The sequence below is a fragment of the Cervus canadensis genome, chromosome 21 (genome assembly GCF_019320065.1).
Source record: "Cervus canadensis isolate Bull #8, Minnesota chromosome 21, ASM1932006v1, whole genome shotgun sequence".
Classification (NCBI taxonomy): Eukaryota; Metazoa; Chordata; class Mammalia; order Artiodactyla; family Cervidae; genus Cervus; species Cervus canadensis.
This window is the reverse complement of record NC_057406.1, coordinates 37,719,182-37,743,774: the sequence shown is the minus strand read 5'-3', so window position 1 is coordinate 37,743,774 and position 24,593 is coordinate 37,719,182.

Sequence of the window (24,593 nt, the reverse complement as noted above, 5' to 3'; positions counted from 1 at the left end):
GGAAGAGTCAATATTATGAAAATGACTATAATACCAAGAGTAATCTACAGATTCTATGTGATCCCTATCAAATTACCAATGACATTTTTCACAGAACTAGAGCTAAAAACTTCACAATTCATATGGAAATTCGAAAGACCCTGCTTAGCCAAAGCAGTCTTGAGAAAGAAAAATGGAGCTGGAGGAATCAACCTTCCTGACTTCAGATTATATTACAAAGCTAACTGTCATCAAGACAGTATGACTGGCACAAAAACAGAAACATAGACCAATGCAACAAGACAGAAAGCCAAGAAACAAACCCATGCACCTGTGGGTACCTTATTTTTGACAAAGGAGGCAAGAATATACAATGGGGCAAAGACAGCCTCTTCAATAGGTGGTGCTGGGAAAACTGGAGAGCTACATGTAAGAGAGAAAAATTAGAATACTTCCTAATACCAAACACAAAGATAAACTCAAAATGGAATAAAGACTTAAATTTAAGACCAGAAACTATAAAACTCTTAGAGGAAAACATAGGCAGAACACTCGATGACATAAAGCAAAGCAATATCCTCTATGACCTCCTAGAGTAACAGAAATAAAAACAAAAGTAAATAAGTGGGACCTGATTAAACTTATGTGCACAGCAAAGGAACCTATAAGCAAGGTAAAAAGACAACCCTCAGAATGGGAGAAAATAACAGCCAATGAAACAACTGACAAAGGATTGATTTCCAAAATATAAAAGCAGCTCATACAACTCAATACCAGAAAAACAAACAAACCAATCAAAAAGTGGGGAAAAGACTTAAACAGACATTTCTCCAAAGAAGACATACGGATGGCTAACAAACACATAAAAATATGCTCAACATCGCTCATTATTAGAGAAATGCAAATCAAAACTACAATGAGATATGACCTCACACCAGTCAGAATGGCCATCATCAAAAAGTCTACAAAGAATAAATGCTGGAGTGGGTGTGAGGAAAAGGGAACACTCTTGCACTGTTGGTGGGAAAGTAAATCAATACAGCCACTATGTATGTAAATTGATACATACATCTCCATACATTATGGAGATTCCTTTAAAAGCTAGAAATAAAACCATCATAGGACCCAGCAATCCCACTCCAGGCATATATCCTGAGGAAACCAAAATTGAAAAAGACACATGTATCCCATTATTCACTGCAGCAGTATTTACAATAGCTAGAACATGGAAGCAACCTAGATGTCCATCAATAGATGAATGGATAAAGAAGTAGTGGTACATATACACAATGGAATATTACTCAGCCATAAAAAGGAACACCTTTGAGTCAGTTCTAATGAAGTGAATGGACCTAGAACCTATTATACAGAGTGAAGTAAGTTAGAAAGAGGAAGATAAATATTGTATTCTAACGCATATATACAGAATCTACAAAAATGGTGCTGAAGAATTGACTTACAGGGCAGTACTGGAGAAATAGACATAGAGAATAGACTTGTGGACATGGGGAGAGGGGAGGAGAGGGAGAGATGTGTGGAAAGAGTAACATGGAAACTTATATTGCCATATATGAAATAGATAGCCAATGGGAATTTGCTGTATGGCTAAGGAAACTCAAACAGGCACTCCATATAAACCTAGAGGGGTGGTATGGGAGGGAAGTTCAAGAAGGAGGGGATATATGTATACCTACAGCTGATTCATGTTGAGGTTTTACAGAAAACAACAAAATTCTGTAAAGCAACTATCCTTCAAAAAAAATTAATTAAAAAAATCACACCATCAACATGAACTCTCTCTGTATAACAAAAGAGGGCTGCTGTGGATTGCTTGTGTGCCCCCAAATTCATATGTGGAAACCCATGGCTGTATAATTAATTAAGATGAGCTCATAGTGGAGTAGGAATTCAATACAACTTAGCGATTAGTGTTAGTCACTCAGTCGTGTCCGACTCTTTGCAACCCCATGAACTGTATAGTCCACCAGGTTCCTCTGTCCATGGCAAGAATACTGGAGTGGGTTGCCATTCCCTTCTCCAGGAGATCTTTCCAGCCCAGAGACTGAACCCAGGTCTCCTGCATTGCAGGCAGATTCTTTACCATCTGAGTCACCAGGGAATACAAATTAGGTATCCTCATAAAAAGGGCAAATTTGAAGCCAGACATGCACACAGGAAGAACACCATATGAAGATAATGACAGAGATCAGGGCTATGTTTGTATATGCCAAGGAATCCAGGTGGCAGTAGTGATAAAGAACCTGCCTGCCCATGCAAGAGACATAAGAGACATTGCTTTGATCCCTGGGTTGTGAAGACCCGCTGGAGAAGGGCATGGCAACCCACTCCAGTATTCTTGCCTGGAGAATCCCATGGACAGAGGAGCCTGGTGGGCTACAATCCATAGGATCACACAGAGTCAGATGACTGAAGCAATTTACCACGCATGCATGCCAAAGATGCCAGAAAACCACCTGGAGGCTAGAGGAGAGGCACGGAACAAATTCCTCTTCACAACCCCCAAAGGGAACCAACCTGTTTATGTCTTGATCTCAGACTTCTGGCCTCCAAAACTGTGAGACAAGAAATTTCTGTTGTTTAAACCAGTCAGTTTGTGGTGCTTTGTTACACAGTTCTAGAAAACTAATGCAGAGGCTTTAGTTTTTTTCTCTTGGTATATTCAATAGAAAGAATTTTTCTCTCCTCTTTTTCTGCTTTTTCCTGTCTCCTAAGACAGTCACTTGCAGGCTGTCTTTGAACCTCCCTTTCAAATCAGTTTTTCAAGGAATATTCTCTATGATACATTCTTGAGGTAGTCCTTGTTGCATTTATATTTCAAATCTGGAAGGTTATTTATTGTCTCCCTCCTGATGGTTGTGTTGAAAATGTTGACTGGATCCATTCTTTAAAGTGTGATTCAACATTCATTTATCTCCTTACTTACTCTCCTTAACTGGCAAAGAGCATGTGAAAATGAACTTCCATGAAGATTTTATGGCTTTGATGAAATATTTATATTAGGAATTAAAATTAAACATTCAGTCTCAATGCCATCCCTTTCTATTTAGAGTGAGTAACAGTGTTTAGTTATCCTCAACTTCAACTGAAGAGAGGGCGTATTTGAAAGAGGAGTAGTAAAGGGATGTGGGAGAGAAAGTTTGTGTTACATTTCTGAGTTTATGATGAATGCTGTTTTAGATCATAGAAAGCTACTTGCAATTTGGAAGGAATGAGAAAAAGAAACTAAAAAGTGGAATATTACTGTATTTTATTCCAAGAAGATATTCTGTCCTCTTTAGCAAGCAGTATGATTGAAAGAGGGGGTCAGCCAATGGCCACCTGTTTCAGAGCTATACCCCAAACAGCCTGGGTTTCTGTACCCTGTGTAAGACCCTGCCAGGCCACAGAATCATTTTGGCCTGTATCACATGGATGCTTCAACAATGTGAACAGAGCTGCAATAAAGAAGAGTAAATGACAATCCATCTGTTTTGTAATTCAACCTAATTCAAGCCACATTTATCAGATACTTCTATAAGGTATGCCCTGTACTAACTGTGTAGAGATGAATCAGGCTTGGGCTATGCCTTGTTCAGTGAGCAAAATCAAAAAATCTTCATGGAACAGGTCAGACTTGTATCAAGAATGGTGATCAAGTCATATTCTTCAAATACAGTAGATTTTTGGTAAGAATTAAATTGTATAGATAACTGTAAGTTGGCCATAGGGACACAGAATAATGAACAATTAATTCTACCAGGAGACATTAAGGAAAGTCTCAGAAAAGAAGTTATAATTGGGACTTAAAAACTATCTAGAACTTCATTTGGTTAAAAAACATGTAGGAAAAAAGGTATTTTTTGGTTGAGGGTCTCAGTTTAGTAAAGGTTAAAAGGCAAACAAGTATGACTTGATTAAAACAAAAGTAATAATAATGTTGATTAAATACATAATTCATTCTGGGTATTATACATGCAACATTTTATTTTTCAATATTACTGTAGGGAATATTATTAACTTAGTACAGGAATGAAAGCATGATTGTCACACAGTCATCGAATATCAGCCAGAATCTGAACAATTAGGCCCTCACTTGGACAAAAATAGGAGGAGGATCTGGATAATTTTTAATCAAAAAGATGGTATGCTTTGGTTTATTTTCAGTCAAGAGGAACAAAGATTGGAGGGTGAAAACATTCTGTCAAGATGACCTAAATCAAATTCAATAATTTAGAAAACATACACCCCTGATGCTGTAATTCAATAAAACTGATTTGAAGGTAGGCACTCAGTTTCTAAGTTCTGAGCGTGTATGCTTTCAGGACCATTGAATGCATAAATAATCTATAGTGAATTTATTTAATTGAAAATATTTTAAGTTAATGTAGGCCTCATGGACATACATTTGAAACAGGATATTTAATATATCCTATCTTGCTCTGTGCCTTTATCCTATGCTCTGCTGTGTTAAGTCACTTCAGTCAGGCTCAATTCTGTGATTCTAAGGAGTGCAGCTTCTGTCCATGGGATTCTCCAGGCAAGAAAACTGAAATGGGTTGCCATGCCCTCCTCCAGGGTATCTTCCCAACCCAGGGATCAAACCCTCATTTCTTGTATCTCCAACACTGGCAGGCAGGTTCTTTACCACCAGCCCGACCTCGGAAGCCTGTGCCTTTATCCAACAATTTTTTATAAAATTTTTTTATAAAAAAAATTATTTTAATTGGAGGATAACTGCTTTGCAACATTGTAATAATTTTTGCCATATATCAACATGAATTGGCTACAGGTATACATGTGTCTCCCCCAATCCTAAAGCCTCCTCCCACCTCCCTCCCACCCTATCCCTCTGTGTTGTCCAGAGCATCAGCTCTGAGTGCCCTTCTGCATGCATCAAACTTGCACTCATTATCTATTTTACATGTGGTAATGTACACATTTCAATGCTTTTCTCTCAAATCATCCCACCCTTACTTTCTCCCACAGAGTCTGAAAGTCTTTTCTTTACATCTGTGTCTCTTTTGCTGCCCTGAATATAGGATCATTGGTACTGTCTTTCTAAATTCCATATATATGCCTTCATATATAGTGTTTGTTTTTCTCTTTCTGACTTACTTCACTCCATGTTATAGGCTCCAGATTCACCCACCTCATTAGAACTGACTCAAACGCATTCCTTTTTATAGCTGAGTAATATTCCATTGTATATATGTACCACAACTTCTTTATCCATTCTTCGGCTAATGGACATCTAAGTTGCTTTCACGGCCTGACTATTGTAAACATTGCTGCAATGAACATTGTGGTATATGTGTCTCTTTCAATTCTGGTTTCCTTGGGGTGTATGCCAGCAATGAGATTTCTGGGTCAGAAAAACCTACAACCAAGGTTTAATTTCAAAGTCAGGCAACCAAATATATAAGGATTCAAGTGCCACTTTTTAAAACGGAGGGCCTAAGAAGGGGTAGGATTTTTAATTTCTGCATCCTCAAACATAGCAATTTAACTTCAAAAGAGGCCTAGACTTTATTGTCCCTAAGGCCACTTTGTAATAATTACTATATTTTATTACTTTCATTTTATTGATTTCATTCAAAGATCCAAATGCTAGTTTTTATAGTAGGAATTCTAGAGGACATCTAGCAGCTTCTAGATGTTAAGAACTCCAGAAGGAAGATACAGGAGTGCTTTTAAAATTTTAGTAATGACTGGAGTTTTAATTTACCTTCCTCTCACCATGAAGTCAATTTTATTTTTCCAGCTAAGTAGCTTCTTAGAAACCATTATGGCTCACTCAGACCTTCAACAATCAAAAGAATACATGAGGAATTAGAAAGAATTGGAGGTGAAGAAAGGGAAATCTGTTCAAATATACTTGTAGTAACACAATAGTAACACAGGAACCAAAGTGGTAACTGGACCTTTCCAACAGGCAGACTTCATTGTTTAGATACTTAAACTGCTAGCCTTCTTTCAGATATTATTTTGATATTCTGACTATACCCTTTCCAGGGAAGATAAAAGAATACTCTATGGCTACTTTTTCACATATCCTCCATTCTCCCTATGACAATTTGTTTTAAAGCTGTATTATTACTTTTCATATTGTTATTATTTCTATTGTTATTAATGATGAGTGAAAGTCACTCAGTTGTGTCCGACTCTTTGAAACCCCATGGACTTTATAGTTCATGGAATTCTCCAGGCCAGAATACTGGAGTGGGTAGCCTTTCCCTTCTCCAGGGGAACTTCCCAACCCTGGGATTGAACCCAGGTCTTTAGCATTGCAGGTGGATTCTTTACCAACTGATCTATCATTCATTAATGATGAAACCCACCATTAAAGTAACACCCTTAAAAATCATACCTGTATGCAGAATTTTGGAAAAGACAAAATGATTCAGAAGTTCTAGGACTATGTGGTAAACACTTGCACTTCTAATCAGGTGGTTGGTGGGTGAATGGAGGGACTTAGAACAAACTGAGATATCTGTTATTTTTTCCCCTTAGGAGAAAGAGGTAATCTAAGTCATGAAAAGTATGGGCAGTTATATGTCATTATTTTGTGCCAGTTTAATAATGTTTTGGTCAAGTAGGGAAAATTGTGGTCTCTTATGTTTCATTTCCACAAAGGGAAACACAACATTTCTTGGGGTATAATTTGAAGAAAAATATTTCCTTGAGAGCAAAAAAATAGGTGTTATAAGGAATAATAGGAAAATAAGTTTTTATGAAATTTTAACAAAGTTAAATGGGTCTCTGGAACAGGAGTTCTCAGAGTTTTTAACATCCTAATATGCATTGTGACACTGAAAGAAGGGAATTTATTATGCAACATTACTATGATGTTTCCCTTCCGTTTTTGTGGAGGAAGTGTCAGGACCAGCATTCCTCAAAACTCCTTAGAGCTCACAGCATGATATTTCACTTTAGTATGAGAAATGCCGTCACACTACTTCATAAAACAAAGGTGTTACTTCCTAAGTTTAATTTAGATAAATTATTTTGGATATTAACAAATAACTTTTTTTTTCATTTCTTCTTCAGAATTTTTAGTATCTAACACCTCATTCAAGGTCAGAATGTGGATGATATGGCAGATGGTTGCACTTTACCTACCTGACTGCACCAAAAGTTTTATTATATCTACAAACGTAGTTTATAAATCTAAAAGGTTGCTATTGTCTTTTGCTAACAATGGTTCCTGAGGGAAGGGCAAGAACTAATTAAAGCAGGAGGTTTAGGAAGAATCATTTTAAAAGGCAGATCAGTTTACTGAAGGACCACGTGTACTCTGCCAGTGTGAAAGACATGCAGTTCAATTTAACTTGAGGAAGTTATTGAGATCAAACTTACACTATATTTTTAGATGGAAGTTTTATATTGGATGGTGTGCTTAACCAGGAAATACAGAATGAATGGCAACTGCTAAAAATCTGTGAGCAGGAAGACTGCTACCAATAAATTAAAACCTTAGTCATTCCAAAGATGGAAATCATTGTGGCAAAACAAATGGGAGGACTTATTATTTGATGGCCATTTCTTCTAGAATTTGGTTTAAAAAAATCATTCTTTCAGCTTTTAAGGAGTTGGTAAGAATATTATCAAAATCATTATGATTTCAGAAGTTGATTCATTCCCAAGTAATAACTGAATTTCCCAATGAAATACTCCCAGAGTAAACATCAACTGTTGCTCAATAAATTCCACAAAGTATCTTTAGAGGCTTTTAAAAGTTTGTTTCAAGGTCCTTGATGAAATAGCCATATATAGTGCTGAAATCTGTTCAGTAGGGTGAAGGCCTAAAGAAAGAATAGCCATATCTCTGAATCCAGAACTCTTGGTCTTAAGTGTTTCTATGATATAGCCATCTTTATTCACCCAGGGTACTTATTGCTTTTAATGTATTTTAGAAAGTATGTAAAGTACTGAAATCACTTCTACAGTATACAAATTTTGTCTCAAGCTACATATATTTGAGAAGAAAGTCATTTGACATTCTTCTCGGCTCTTCTTGATATAAGGTTGATTTCAGAGGTGTTTTCAATCTTTACAGTCAACAGACAGACCTGTTCAATATCTCATATTCAGTAATTCATATTATACTCATTATTTACCTGATAATATTATACAGACAATGGCTCCCAATCTGTCACTTGCTTCCCAATATAGGTAGCATTATTATGCCATCATCAACCGGACTTTCTGGACACCTGTTTCTCTGTCTGCCCGGTTTTTGTTCATGTCTCTTCTTTGGTGGTCTAGACAAACTATATGATCACAAACACACAAAAAAATATAACTCAATATGCTATTGTTATCAAATGTGTGAAAAACAATCCAGACCTGTACTAAAGCATTATTTCCAAGCACCAGTGCAAGAAAATTACAGCACAACATAGTGGATTTATTGAATAGAATAGCAGTAGAACACAACAACAGAAAATCAGGCTTAGAGTTTTAGAATGTTAGAGCTAGAAAGGGAGGTTAGACATCATGTAGTTCAGTATCCTTTTACAACAAGAAAACTGAGCCTTCCTGACATTAGGTGACTCCTCAGTAAAAGTTACACAGTTAGTTGCCGAGGTCTCAACTTGATGGATTTTTGGTATATCATTTGACTTACTATGTTGTTAGTTGCTAAGCCATGTCAAACTCTTTGTGACCCCATAGACTGCTGCACTCCAGGCTCACCTGTCTTTCATTATTTCCCAGAGTTTGCTCAAACTCATGTCCATTGAGTTGGTGATGGCATCCAACAACCATTTCATCCTACCTTGTCCCCTTCTCCTCTTGCCCTCAATCTTTCCCAGCATCAGGGTCTTAACCAGTGATTCAGCTCTTCGAATCAGGTAGCCAAAGTATTGGAGCTTCAGCTTCCTCATCAGTCCTTTTAATGAATATTCAGGGTTGATTTTCTTTAAGATTGACTGGTCTGACCTCCTTGCTATCCAAGAGACTCTCAAGAGTCTTCTCCAGAATTACAGTTCAAAAGCATCAATTCTTTGGCACTCAGCCTTCTTTATAATCCAATTCTCATATCCATAGATGACTACTGGGAAAACTACAGCTTTGACTATACAGACCTTTGTTAGCAAAGTGATGTCTCTGCGTTTTAATATGCTGTCTAGGTTTGTCATAGCGTTTCTTCCAAGGAGCAAGTATCTTTTAAGTTCATAACTGTAATCACAATTCTCAGTGATTTTGGAGCCCAAGAAAATAAAGTTTGTCCTTATTTCCATTTTCCTGTTTATCTGCCATGAAGTGGTGGCTTGCTATAGTATATTTATTAAAAGACCACTCTAGCTATGGTTCTCTAACTCACTCTCAAATTCCCCAAAATACTCAATGAAACTCAATTATTCAATTGTTTCCACTAATATTATACCATAAGGTCTTTTGGTATAGATCTGTTCTGCTTAGGTTATTATTCTTAAACTTGAAGGCATCAGGCTATACAAAATTGTACCAAACAAGAACAGGTGCCTTTTTATGAGATGTCCTAAGTTCTTACCCTGCATTTAAATTCTGGCCAGTAGAATCCCCAGAAAAGTGGGATTTGATTCTCAATTTCCGTGTGGTTCGACTTCAAGATTTTATGTGTGTTGGAAAAAGACTAAGGTAACATTATAGAATATTCTACTCTTAATCTAAACAGACATATATATTACATGCATATATATGTATGTAATACATATAGATACTTTTATAGTCATCATTGGCAAGGGTTTATAAATCACCATTAGTACCACTTTGCTAAAGAAGATGAAGTACTTCACTAGGAATAGGAAAACATCTCTCCAGGTTTGTGTCAGAGTTTTGTCCAATCTTCCTTATGCTGATTATCTATTATGTGCTAATTCATTTCTAAGACCACATATTTTAATCCAAGACTCAGTCATAGTCTTACATAACAGAGCCTCTATCATTATTTAGCTCAATAAAGACTTAAGGGGTGACTATAGGAGCTGAAATTAAACCAGTCAGTGATCATACATTGAACATGATTCTCACTCTAATAGTGCTCACATTTTAGTGACTGTATCCTTTTCAGACCTATAGACTGTAGAGAATTACTGGATTTTATGTTTATAGTTGCTCAGTTTGGTTATCATCCATTCTTTTGTGTTGTTTCAACTATTTTTATTCTTATTTTATAGTGTTACAAGCAATTAACTAGTGAAATATTGGAGGCTTTTATGGTGATTTCAGCCATGAAATTAAAAGATGCTTACTCCTTGGAAGGAAAGTTATGACCAACCTAGACAGCTTATTAAAAAGCAGAGACATTACTTTGCCAACAAAGGTCCATCTAGTCAAGGCTATGGTTTTTCCAGTGGTCATGTATGGATGTGAGAGTTGGACTATAAAGAAAGCTGAGCGCTGAAGAATTGATGCTTTTGAACTGTGGTGTTGGAGAAGACTCTTGAGAGTCCCTTGGACTGAAAGGAGATCCAACCAGTCCATCCTAAAGGAGATCAGTCCTAGGTGTTCATTGGAAGGACTGATGTTGAAACTGAAATTCCAATACTTTGGCCACCTGATACAAACAGCTGACTCATTTGAAAAGACCCTGATGCTGGGCAAGATTGAGGGCAGGAGGAGAAGGGGACAACAGAGGATGAGATAGTTGGATGGCATCACCGACTCAATGGACATGGGTTTGGGTAGACTCCGGCAGTTGGTGATGGACAGGAGGCCTAGCGTGCTGCGGTTCATGGGGTCACAAAGAGTCGGACACGACTGAGCAACTGAACTGACTCTCTCCTTTGAGGAATGTATTCATATAACTCTTATGATCAAATATTTCCTTTACTAGATTACTGAGATGAACAGGGTTTTACAGATTTTCCCAAATTGCAGGAAGAAGAGTAGAATCCAAATTGGATATTCTTTTTTTTTTTTTTCATTTATTTTTATTAGTTGGAGGCTAATCACTTTACAATATTGTAGTGGTTTTTGCCATACATTGACATGAATCAGCCATGGATTTACATGTGCTCCCCATCCTGATCCCCCCTCCCACCTCCCTCCCCATCACATCCCTCTGGGTCTTCCCGGTGCACCAGCCCTGAGCACTTGTCTCATGTATCTGACCTGGGCTGGTGGTCTGCTTCACCCTTGATAGTATACTTGTTTCAATGCTATTCCCTCTGAACATCCCACCCTCGCCTTCTCCCACTGAGTCCCAAAGTCTGTTCTGTACATCTGTGTCTCTTTTTCTGTTTTGCATATAGGGTTATCATTACCATCTTTTTAAATTACATATATATGCGTTAGTATACTGTATTGGTCTTTGGGCTTACTTCACTCTGTATAATGGGCTCCAGTTTCATCCATCTCATTAGAACTGATTCAAATGAATTCTTTTTAATGACTGAGTAATATTCCATTGTGTATATGTACCATAGCTTCCTTATCCATTCGTCTGCTGATGGGCATCTAGGTTGCTTCCATGTCCTGGCAAATTATAAACAGTGCTGCGATGAACATTGGGGTGCATGTGTTTCTTTCAGATCTAGTTTCCTCGGTGTGTATGCCCAGGAGTGGGATTGCTGGATCAATCTATAGATTCAATGCAATCCCTATCAAGCTACCAATGGTATTATTCACAGAACTAGAACAAATAATTTCACAATTTGTATGGAAATACAAGAAACCTCGAATAGCCAAAGCAATCTTGAGAAAGAAGAATGGAACTGGAAGAATCAACCTGCCTGACTTCAGGCTCTACTACAAAGCCACAGTCATCAAGACAGTATGGTACTGGCACAAAGACAGAAATATAGATCAATGGAACAGAATAGAAAGCCCAGAGATAAAGCCACGTACCTACGGACACCTTATCTTCGACAAAGGAGGCCAGAATATACAATGGAAAGAAGACGACCTCTTTAGCAAGTGGTGCTGGGAAAACTGGTCAACCACTTGCAAAAGAATGAAACTAGAACACTTTCTAACACCATACACAAAAATAAACTCAAAATGGATTAAAGATCTAAATTAAAGACCAGAAACTATAAAACTCCTAGAGGAGAACATAGGCAAAACCCTCTCCGACATAAATCACAGCAGGATCCTCTATGACTCACCTCCCAGAATATTGGAAATGAAAGCAAAAATAAACAAATGGGACCTAATTAAACTGAAAAGCTTTTGCACAACAGATTGGATATTCTGGACTCGTCTTCTCCCTATTCCATGTTAGTTCTTTATATTATGGTTATATTCCGTTTCCAAAGTTCTGTATCTTCTTGACTGCAAATGATTGTGAGTTGAATATTTGCTTTCTTAATAGATTTGTTATTTTAAAAAAACCTTATTCTGTGTGCATGTCACTACTCTCTGCACATAGTCAATGCGCGGTTTAAGCCATCACCTACCAAAAACAAAAAACAATGAAAGAACTCATTCAATAAAGTTGCGTCTTTGAGAGGCTGTGGCTTCAGAGTAACATCAAAACAAACAGAAAGTCTGTGTCTGTACTTGGAAGAGAATCACAGTTTTCTGCATTGAACCTGCTATGAATGTTATATTAATATTTGGTTTCTGGGGATGTCTCATTAATACTATCTATGAAGCATATTTTATGTTAACAGGGCAATAAGCACAGCAATAAGCAGGCCCTAGCTTAGAACCGGTACATTTATTTTAAAACAATGACCATGAATTCCAGATCTACCATTTTTGCCTAATAGTAATCTGAGGAAAAAGCTTATCTATCTTGCAGTTTTCATAAGTGATGAAAACAAGCAAGACATTAACCTATAAGCAAGTGCTAAGCGTATGCACACATGTTCAAAATTTTAAAATTTATATAAATTTCTGTGCAAATTAAGCATTGCCCTCAAGCTCCTGGCAAATTGCCACTGTAGTCTTTGGAATATAGAACTTGGGCAGCTCCAAATTTATAGTTATTTCCACAGATCTGTTTCATTGATTTCTGCTTTTTTGAGGACCTTCTCCCAAGGTCCCCTGGGAACTTGATGCCTGATTCTAAAACATACATTCATGATCTTATCTCTATACTAGAGAGACCTAATGAATGAAATGACAAAAACAAGTAAATTGAAGATTTAAGTTTGAAGGAAATACTATGAGCTCACTTTTCCCATATCAAGACTCTATGTTAAGCTCCTTGAAAACTTTCATTTGTTAATAATTTTATAGGCAGAACAGTAAAAGGGTGGATAAATTCTCTTGCTTTTAGGTATCTTCTATAAAAACTTAACTTTCCAAATGATCAATCTTGTGAACACTAAATTGGCCCTGGCTTATTTAAAGGTCATTTACCCAGAAAGCTCTGCTAACTGATTTTCAAGTACCTGGATGAATTCCTACAAAAACAGTCAAAATTGATTCTGCAGTCTCTGTGCCAACGGTCAAGTACTACACCCATAAAAGAGACTTTCCGACAATCAATGAAAGCTCATTGTATTCATATTTTGTTCTTAAAATCTAATATATTCAATTAGCTTGTTTCCTGGTCCACATCATTTAGATACAAAAAATCAGAAGTGGTTTTGCAGCCAGGCTCCCTGACTCCAAGAAGCAATGACACTAGACAATCTGATAATGCAATGGAACAGGGAAAACCAAAACAAAATGAAACGAAAAAAAACTGGCTTAAAAGTGTCAATCTGAGGACATATGCTATGTGCTCAAAAGCTCTATTCACTCCTGCAGACCATGAGGTTATTATGGCCTTACCACACAACAGAGAGATGGATTATTTCATTTAATACCCATTTATTAAGAATTTAACACATGTCTGGGGTTTGGGAAGCAAAGACAAGTAAAACGCAACTCATGCCCTTGAGATGTACAGTTCACCTGGGAAAACAGAAACATAGGCAGTTATAAGAGAAAAAGAAAGTGCAGTAAGAACTTAGAGAAGGGAAAACCGATCTGTCTTGAAGGCTTAATGGAAAAGTAAGGTCTGTAGTTGCTGTTAAAAGCCATCAAGGGCTTTCCAAATTGATAATGAAGAAAGGTAATGAGGGATATAGTAGAAAGAAAGGATAGACTATGTAGCATGAAAAGTAATGAAAGAGCATGCTGTGTACAAGCAGGCAGAATTCTAAGATACCCCCCAGGTTTCCCATCCCTGCTGAATATGTCCTGTATAATCCTTTCCCCTTGAGTGTGAGCAGGACATGCCTGTGAATATGATGGACTATCACTCAACGATTATATTGCGTTATATGTTGAAAGGATTTTACATATTGAATGAAGGTCTCTAATCAGTTGACTCTCAGTTAATCAAAATGGAGATTATCTTGGGTGAGTCTGATCTAATTAGATGAGCTCTTCAAAGACGCTAAAAGATTTAAGAGAGGGATTCTCCTACTGACCTTGAAGAAGCACACTGCCACAGTGTAGACAGAGCCTGTGATGGAGAACTGAGAGGCACCTGTAAGAAGCTGAGTGATTCCCAGTTACAGCGGCCCCTACAGCAATGAGTAATAAAGTGACTACCTCAGTCATACTGCAAGGAAATAAATGCTACAAACAACCTGAAGGAATATGGAGCTGGCTCTCTCCCTAGTTAAGCTTCCATATACGGACACAGATGGGTGATACCTTGATTTCACCTTAGTGAGAGTCTGGGTGGAAGACACAGCTAAAGTGTGCCAGCGTCCTGATTCACAGAACCTATGAAATAATAAATTTATATCATTTTAAGCTGCTAAATTTCTAGGAATTTGTTACACACCAATAAAAAGATGAATACAGCAATTTGAAGGAAGAGAAGATTAAAATTTCTGGATCATGGACAAGACAGGAGAAACATAGACAAAGGAAAAACTAATTAAGGGATTTGATATATAATGAAAAAAGTCATCTGAATTTATCTTGTGGGTCGCAGGAAGTCAACTGGTTAACATAAAGGCTGCTAATGCAAAAGGGATTTTAGAAAGTTAATGCTGACCAAAGTGAGAAAGATGGATTGAACAGGAGACATGATGGAAGAAGGGAATTAGACTATACTAAAATAATCCTAATAAGTGGTTTTGAAAGTTTTTGGCACGACAATGACCGTAGTGAGGAAACAAAAGGAAAAGATTAGAAAAGCATTTGGTAGATGAAATCAACATGATGACCAATGTGAGACTAACATAAAAGAAAAAGGTTAATGAAAAATGATTCCAAGCTTCCTTGCCCCAATGTTATGAGAATAAGAGAAGATAAACAATGAGAGAGAAACTGTATTTGGTATTTTGAAAACATTTAGCTGCCTGCAGGATCTCTAAGTGATTAAGAGGTAGCTACTCATACTTAGCAAAAAAAAAAAAAAAAATTAGTTCTGAACTTTCAAACAAGGTGGAAGCTGGTGTTTTATTTGGGGAGTTATCAACAGAAGTTGAAGGCATGGAAATGAATGAGATCATTTAAGGAGAATACATATTCTGAAAAGATGATGGTGGATTAAACTCTGGGGAACATCAACATTTAAGTGTAAATAGAATTAAAGGACCAGAGAAAGAAAATAAGGAATTGTTAACATAATAAGAGTAAAATCTGGAGAAAATGGTAGCATGGAAGTGAAGGAGACACTTTAAAAGAAAGGAAGATTGACCATTGCCAAGAGTCAAAATCAAGTAGAATGAGCTTTAAGAAAATGCCTTTGGATTTAACAATAAAAAAGGCATCTTTGGCCCTAATAAGAACAATTTGGCCTCAGTAAGAGGGTTTCAAAGGAGTAGTGGGTATTGACACCATATTACAGTAGATTTTAGCAATGAATGAGAAGTGAGATGTAGCAGACCAAAAGGACTATGAGGAACTTCTTTCAAGTAGTTGGGCAACAAGAGCAGAAGGAAATTAAGGGAAATGGACACCATCAAAAAAAAGCACAAAAACCCACAGAGTGGGAAAAAATATTTGCAAATCACATATCTGATAATGAACTTTATGTATATATGAAGAACTCTTACAACCCAATAGTAAAAAGACAAACCAATTACAAGTGGGTAAAGGATCTGTATAGACAATTCTACAAAGATATTCAAATGATCCCCTGTAGAAGGAAATGGCAGCCCACTCCAGTACTCTTGCTGAGAAAATCCCATTGACAGAGGAGCTTGGTGAGTTACATACAGTCAACGGGATCACAAAGAGTTGGACATGACCAAGCACATGCACACACACGCACACACACACACACACACACACACACACAATGGCCAAGATGCTTGACATCATTAGCGACCAGGAAAATACAAATCAAGATCATAATGAAATACCATTTCATACCCACGAGAATGTGTGTGTGTGTGTGTGTGCATGTGTGCATGTGCGCTCACGGGATGTTCAGTCATGTCTGACTTTTTGTGACCCCCACAGAATGGCTAGAAATAAAAAGTCAGAAAACAGATGTTATCAAGGATGTAGAGAAATTGGAAGCCTCGTATGTTGTTGGGGTTTGAAGGAGAGGGTGTAAAATGGTTCTGCCGCTTTGGAAAACCACCTGGCAGTTACTTAAACAATTAAATACAGACTAGACAAATGATCCAGGAATAACATTCCTAGGTATATGCTCAAGAGAAATGAAGATATACACCCACACATAAACTTGTACATGAATGTTTATAGCAGCATAATTAAAAAAGAGTCAAAGGTAGAAGCAACCCAAATGTCCATCAACAGGGAAATGAGGTTTTTTTTTTTTTTTTAAATCTGCTACTCCTCACAATGGAGTATTATTTGGTGATAAAGAGGAATGAAGTACTGATGTATGGATGAATCTTGAAAATATTATGCCAAGTGAAAGAAGTCAGTCACATAAGACTTTGAACTATATGACTCCACTGATATAAAGTCCAGGATAGGGAAATCTAGGGACAGAAAGTAGGTTAATACTGCTTTGGGCTGGAGGGGATAAGCAGTGAGGAGGATGATAGGCTAAATGGTATGAGTTTCTTTTTGAAGGTATTCTGAAATTGAGTATGATGACGGTTACAAATCCGTAAATATACTAACCCCATTAAATTGTACACTTTGAATGAGTGAATTGCAAGGTATATGAACTATATCTCAATGAAGTTATTTTTAAAAAGAACATAAAGGGAGTAATTCAAGGTAGATAAGATCAAAATGAACATTTCTTTCAGCTTGAGAGAGATTCCAGTGTGTGTGTTTTAAGAGAAAGGAATTGGTGGCGATTCATGGTGATTGATGCTCATAATGATATCTCTGAATCATCAGAAAAGGTCAAATCCTGTTCAGTATGTAATATCTCTTAGAAAGAGTTCCAGAAAAAATATCTAAATTAAATTTATTCCTTTGAACATGAAACTTGCTTTCTTTTATAGGAAAATTAATTTACGAAGAATAAGTGTTCCCTCACTGGTGATGGACAAATGAGGTGTTACACTAACTAGAGAAATAATGGTTACCAAAAAAGTGTCTTGTTAAAACTTATTTTTTATTTCTGAAGTTTTGAGATGGCTTTTGGGCTATAAATAAAAGAAAAGGAAAAACATACCAAATTTCATGATTCCAGTACAATTGTTAATAAGATCTGTATTAACCCTTAGCTGTCTGGCTCATAGGTCTTCCCTGGTGGCTCAGATGGTAAACAATCTGCCTGCAATGTAGGAGACCTGGGTTTGATCCCAGGTCAATTCAGTCAGGAGAATTCCCTGGAGAAAGGAATGGCAAGCCATTCCAATATTGTTGCCTGGAGAATCCCACAGACAGAGGAGCCTGGCAGGTTACAGTCCATGGGGTCACAAAGAGTCAGACATGACTGAGCAACTAAGCATGCACATCTGACTCACAAAGAGGAAGTTGTAGTCAGGCTACCTCCCTTCACGTTGCTCTGGATTTACAATGGAGGCTGTCATACTCAGCCATCTAGTTGATAGATATTATTTAATCCATGTAATATCTGGTACTCCATGTGGTTCAGCCAAAATGTTTGCTGTCACTGTTTTGTTCCTTTTTTGAAATTGTGTTGAGCATCACTCTTGCTTTTATTTGTTATTTACGAAGTATTTTCATTATTCTTCAATGCCTGCTGCTGCAGTATATTGTCTGGCTATTAAAAACAGATTGTTAAAGACTTCCTGGCAAAACCCCAGAGGATCTATGTGGAATTATTTGTTTGAAATTTTGTTATTAAAATTCTCTGGATACAAAGTAATTTTGCTTGCTCAATATTTTTATTGTTTCACCTGCTATTGAGTAGAAACTGCAGTGGGGAAGATATCTGTTTTGTTTTGTTACCAAGTTTTATCAGGATTGTCTGAAAGTGCCTAAACATTTTTTACTGGAATGATCTGCTTTCAAACAACCCACCACCCTCAGGAGAGGGTTACTCACACAAGGTATCCAGATGTTTTGGGTAAAAAGCAAATATTCTGCATCCTTAAGGAGGGGCGAGAGCACTTTGAAACTTGGCAGAAGTGCAGTCTGTCCATTTCTCTGTTGATGACCAAGGAAAACGGTCTGCTGGATTGTGAGTGTGAGAAAAGGGAGCTGAGCATTCTACTGATGGGATAAGCCAGGCAAAACAACCCGCCTGGTGCTGAGAGGGAGAGCCAGATCAGAGCGTCCTGTGAAAGAAAGTCCGAGAGGGACAGGGATTCATTTCTGGGAAGAACATAATGAGAGCAAACTGCGTAATAAATAAGAGCTGTTTTTCTCTTGATTTGGATTTGGGCTTCATCACAGGGATCAAGCGCTTTTACAGAAAGAAAGAAAGTAGATCTCTGGTTTAAATAAAAGTGATGAGTTTTCACTTTGTACCTGTTTGGTGAAGAAGACTTCAGAGAGGAAAAAAAAAAAAAAAAAGAGTATTTTATGACTTTAGTGTAGTTTCCTCCTGTCAAGTATGAAAATGGACCTAATCTGCTTTGTTTCCAAAACTTACCACACATATTCTCCTGCCTTTTTATCCTGACAACAGAAACTCCAAATGTGCTCCTTCAGAGGTCATAACAGTGGATGAGGAATAAAGGAGGCCTGAATTCTAGGGGAAAAAATTTATTATTCAAAGGCACACATCCATTGATCTGCATCTATGCTGCCAATATACTAAAGAAAATGGGAAAGACACAGACTTTAACCTCCAAAAACCTTAGTTTGAATCCGTGTTCCAAACCTCAATTGCCTTATCTTCACAACTCTGTTGCCTAATCTGTAAATCAGGGGTTGTAATACTATCTAACCCTGTTTGACAATCAACCGAGATACATGTGAAAGTTCTTTGAGTCATATAAAATATAATGCTTATTTTAATTGGAAAATATTACTGAATATTTTTTATCTAACTTTACAAAGCCAGGATTTGAACATAGGGCTATAGTACTCTAAAGCTGTGTCTTTTCCTAAATTTCCTAAATTTTATTAATAGGATTGATTAATAAATCAATTAATAAATATATTTAATATATATTTATTAATAAATATATTTATTAATATTAATAAATATATTAATAAATATATTTCTATGAATAATGCTTAATAATAATATTTATAAATGAATATTCTCAACACGGAAGGCATTTTTCTTTGTGGGATACCAAACAGAATCAGACTTATTGCTTTCAAGAAGCTAATAGTTTATTATGAAAGACAAGACATGGATACAAATATCTACCCTCACAAATTAAAAAACTGATGGATCTTAAGAGATGTTGATTCAGCTACTTGTTTGCTAACTATCTACTGAGCATCTACAATGTGACAGATACTGTGTCAGACCCTGGGAACAGAATGAACACATAAATAGGCATGGTTCTTCCCCTTTTAGAGATTATTGTCTAGAAGGAGAAGAAAGATATTGATAAATAAACAAAACATCACAACATTTATAAGGGCTACAAAGAAGAGATACTTATAAAGTGCTCAATGATTCAGAGAGAAATACCACTTCCAGTGCATGGTATGGAGAAGTTTTTTAAGGGGCTCATTGGAGCTCAACTTTTGCAACAAATAAAATTTAATTTAATTTAACAAATAAGATTTAATTTAAATAAGATTCCCTCCTACTGAATAGGAGGGAAAGTTGTCTCAGACAGAGGATGCAAACGGCATGAGCCAAGGAACAAGGTTAATGAAAGAGTATTTAAAACTGTTCAGGGGAATTCAAGGTAAACTCATCTGCATAATTTAAGATAAGATGATTAGAAAAATAAAAATAGAAATATGTTGAAACCATATTGTAAGAGTTTTGAATGCCAGATTAAAAAGTTTGTATATTATTCTGTGATCCATACAGAATGTCTGGAGGTTTGTGAATAAAATAACATGACAGAACTATGAAGAAGGAAGAGATGGAGGAACGTGGAAGAGATGCCATGTAAGAAGCTACTTCAGCAATGAACTACTTGAAGACAAAGAAGGTCCAAATCAGGCAGTTAGCAATGAGAATGAAGAAGAGGAAAATGTGTCAAGGGTATTGTTGTCAAAATATTGACTGATCTTGGTTATGGAAACAAGGACAATAAGGAACCATTAATAAATAATGTTGAAGAGAATAATCAATCAGCTTTAAATTGACATAATGCATTTTTTTCTGAATGCAACCCTTATACTGGTATTGTATATATATTAACATAAAGCTTTTGAACTTCAGTGTCCTTACCTATAAATAAAATAAGGTGAATAATAATCTCTTAGTTGAAACAGTAATAATAAATGTTTTACTCAATAAAGCAAATAGATGCCTTCTTTGTGGAAAATGGATGACCTAGATTCACCTATTAGAGTGGAGAATGTCAGGGCTGCCTAGAAACTTAGTGACCAGTGGGTTTTCCAAACTAAGAGGCTGAAGTCCAGAGAGATTAAAGGACTCAAATGAGGCCAAATAACTAATAAAAGGCAAAGTCCAGATGTCTTGCTTCCGAGGCCAGAGCTTTTTCACCACTTCATGGAACCTCTTATTTTTAACGCTGATGTTTACTTAGGAAAATGATAGTCTCATTGCAGCTGGGTTTGTCCATCCCATAATGGCTGTACACTGTTTAACAGCCAGTGAAGGAGCAATTTCTTCTCACTTTGGATGAGAACAGCTGGGTGTAGGCTGTTACAGCCAGGGCTCTAGACAGATTCTCTGTGTCCATCCTGGGATTCTGATCTGTGTCTGAGAAAATCAAATAAATGATGGAAAAAGCCACAGAGGACTGAGAAGCCACTCAGAAAAGACCTCATTCCAAGGGAAAAAGAAGCTGAGATGTGCTTACTTGGATCAAGTTCCATAAACCATATCAGGGAGAGAGAATATTGCCTGTGGCCTTGTCACTGTTGTCTTCCATTTGAGTCACTGGATGAAGTTGTACTAAAAATCAAATAAAAATTTAAAATTGCTTTTTTCTCTACAATCTCTGTGAGATACTGAGAATATAAGGTAAAAATGGCCGAGATATCAGCAGACCAGGCATTGGCAGCCTCCATTGCAGTGGGTGGCCAGCAGTGGCAGTTGGTAGCATGTGTTGTGATGGACAGAGTGCCAACACCTAGTCTAAAACATCAGCTCTCTTGGTTTTAGACATTGATATCAATGTCAGTTATCAGTAGCATCAACATCACCTCATATGCCTTTACTTGGCATCTGGTAGCTAAGTTGCACTTTTACTTTGGCACCATGGTGGGGGGAAAGTGGATACAAATGATGAAGGACCAAGAGTATCTGTGGTACATTTAGAGGGCTCCCAGAGTTCCTAGTATGAAAATTCAGGAGGATGAATTTCCTACAGAACAAAGTATAGGTGAGCAGGTAAATTCTATTACTTAATGCTTCTTCTATGGGTAAAAAACAAACTTAACCTGCTTATTATTATTATGTTTGCTCTTTTGAAATAGTCTTAATATCTGGAACACTATTTGGGGCTTGGTCAGCTAGTGGTTTATATATCTGAGTAATCAGTTTCTGTCAGATTTTTGAAGAGTTGACCCTTTGTGTCATAAGATCTACTGGTGAGTTCTATGGAAAAAAATTAAAAGTTGTTTGAATTTACTGTTTTTCTTTTGCTAGATCTCAAGCAAACTCTCTTTCCATGTGTTGATCTGTAGAAAGGGCAGAAGACTGTGTTAAAGATCTTTTAGATTTATTCTTCAATATGACTTCAGGGAAGTTATTTATTAATACTTTCTCAGTCTGACAGTTTTATCTTCAAAAAGAGATAGTCATCTCTACTGTAACTAATCTTTTTGAAATTCTGGTTAAAGTCTTTTCAGTATAATTTGTTTTAAATTGCATTTAACAATAGGAAATCTATCTTTCCATACATGTTTGGAATTATTTCATAGCCTTTGCAGTATTTTCCAAATTCTGCTCATCATAATATTAATACCATGAGATATCCCTTCATTAAATCAGTTAGGCAAATATTGGATTAAACAAAGTTATGTAAGTCTCATTACTGAAGGTCTTCTCTGAATCTTCAAAATATACTTTGTCAATATCTAAGAAAGAGCTATATTATATAGGTTTTCTCATCTAATGCAAATGTTTCCCAGAATACAAGTGTGTGAAAATCTGTTTACAGTATTAAATGGATTTTTGGAAACATGCTATTCAAAAAATTCACTTGGGCCCTTTTAACTTTTTGTTAAAAAAAAATTAGCATTTATTAGTCTGAGTCAGGCCTACTGATGAATGTATTTTAATGATGAGAATATTCAGTGCCTTTGCTTACAATAGCGAATTGGGATATATTGATTTTTTAAATTGTCATTAATTTTTCAAGAGTTGACTCATGGATTCAAGGGCACTTAAAGGAAGAGAAGTGGGTCTTCTACCAATTTTGGCTAAACTTGGCTTGAAGTGTAAGACAAAAAATAAAAATAGATAAAAGACTTCTACTTACAATCCTCAGTTTTGAACATTTGTGTTCCACAGGCAAAGCATTTTGAGCATCTTAAATACCAGGTGACTTATTACCATCCATAGCTATGTTCTCAACTCTTATTGCTGTTGTTTAGTCACTAAGTTATGTTGGGCTATTTTGTAACTCCAAGGACTGTAGCCCACCACTGTAGCCCATCCTCTGTCTATGGGATTTCCCAGGCAAGAAAAATGGAGTGGTTTGACATTTCCTTCTCTAAGGGATCTTTTTGACTCAGGGATCAAACCTATGTCTCTTGCGTAATCCTACATTGTCAAGCAGATTCTTTTTCACTGAGCATCAGGGAAGCTTTCTCAACTCTTAATAGAAGTGTAATACACGTTATTGCTTCCCAGGTGGTGCAGTGGTAAAAAATCTGTCTGAGAATGTAGGAGACCCATGAGACTTAGGTTTGATCCCCTGGAGTAAGAAATCGCAACAGGCTCCAGTATTCTTGCCTGAAAAATTCCATGGACTGAGGAACCTGGTGGACTACAGTCCATGGGGTCACAAAGAATCGGACATGACTGATCGACTAAACACAGCACAATACCAGTGGGAACATCCATTAATAGAAGTGTAACATGCAGCTGGTAAAGAGTCCGTCTGCAATACAGGAGACCCGGTTCAATTCCTGGGTCCAGAAGATCCCCTAAAGAAGGGATAGGCTACCCAATCCAGTATCATGGGCTTCCCTGGTGACTCAGATGGTAAAGAATCCACCTGCAATGTGGGAGACCTGGGTTCGATCCCTGAGTCAGGAAGATCCAGTGGAGGAGAATTAGCAACCCACTCCAGGATTCTTGCCTGGAAAATCCCCATGGATAGAGATGCCTGGCAGGCTGCATTCCAAGGGATCGTAAAAGAGTTGGACATGATTTAGTGACTAACAACAACAACAACTGCAAGACAGCTCATATTCTATCATTTTCTGTCTCAAAATAACTTGAATTTGTTTCCATTTTTCCAAACAGGTGAATAGCATTACTCAATACAAAACAATACAAAGTGAATGATATTGTTCCAAATACTGGAAGTAGAGTTAGTAAAAATTAAGGGTCAAGTTGAGACAAAGTATGCATAGCTTTGGGTGACAGACACAACTGAGTTTGAATCCTCATTTATCCAGTTGCAGAAACCTATGGATAGTAGACAGCATCACCTTCTCTGAGCCTCATTTTCCTTACCTATAAAATGGGTGTAATAGAAATACCTACTTCAAAGAGCATGGGTGAAAATTCATTGAGATAACTGTAAAATGCACATAGCACATGATGAGAATTCAATAAACCTTACAACCATTATTATTTATTCTCTCAAGGAAATAAGTTTAACTAGCTTATTTCCATAATTGTTAAGTATCAGATTCTTAATAATGGAGTTGTTGTTTTTGTTTTTTGTGTGTTTTTTGTCTTTGAGGCTTGTGACTCTGAATGGTGGTGGGCAAGCAGGTCTAGCTGGGACCCTACAGGGGACTCTAGGTAACCCAAAGACAGCCCGAAACCACAGATGCCTGGAAATGTGGTAAACTAGGCCATGCAGGTATGAGAGGACCCAGAGGAACCCATTGAAAGAAGAGAGGAAAATCGTCAAGGCCAGTCCTGGGGAGCTATGCTAAATGTTCCTGGAAATCATTTCAGTGCCCTTCTCACCCAGAGTACTTTACCACTAGCACCCCCTGGGAAGCCCTTCCACACATTTACACTGAGTCAAATAGTGCCTTTCACTTCATTCTCCTCCATAATTAATTCTGTCTTAAGGATTATTTGCATGACCATC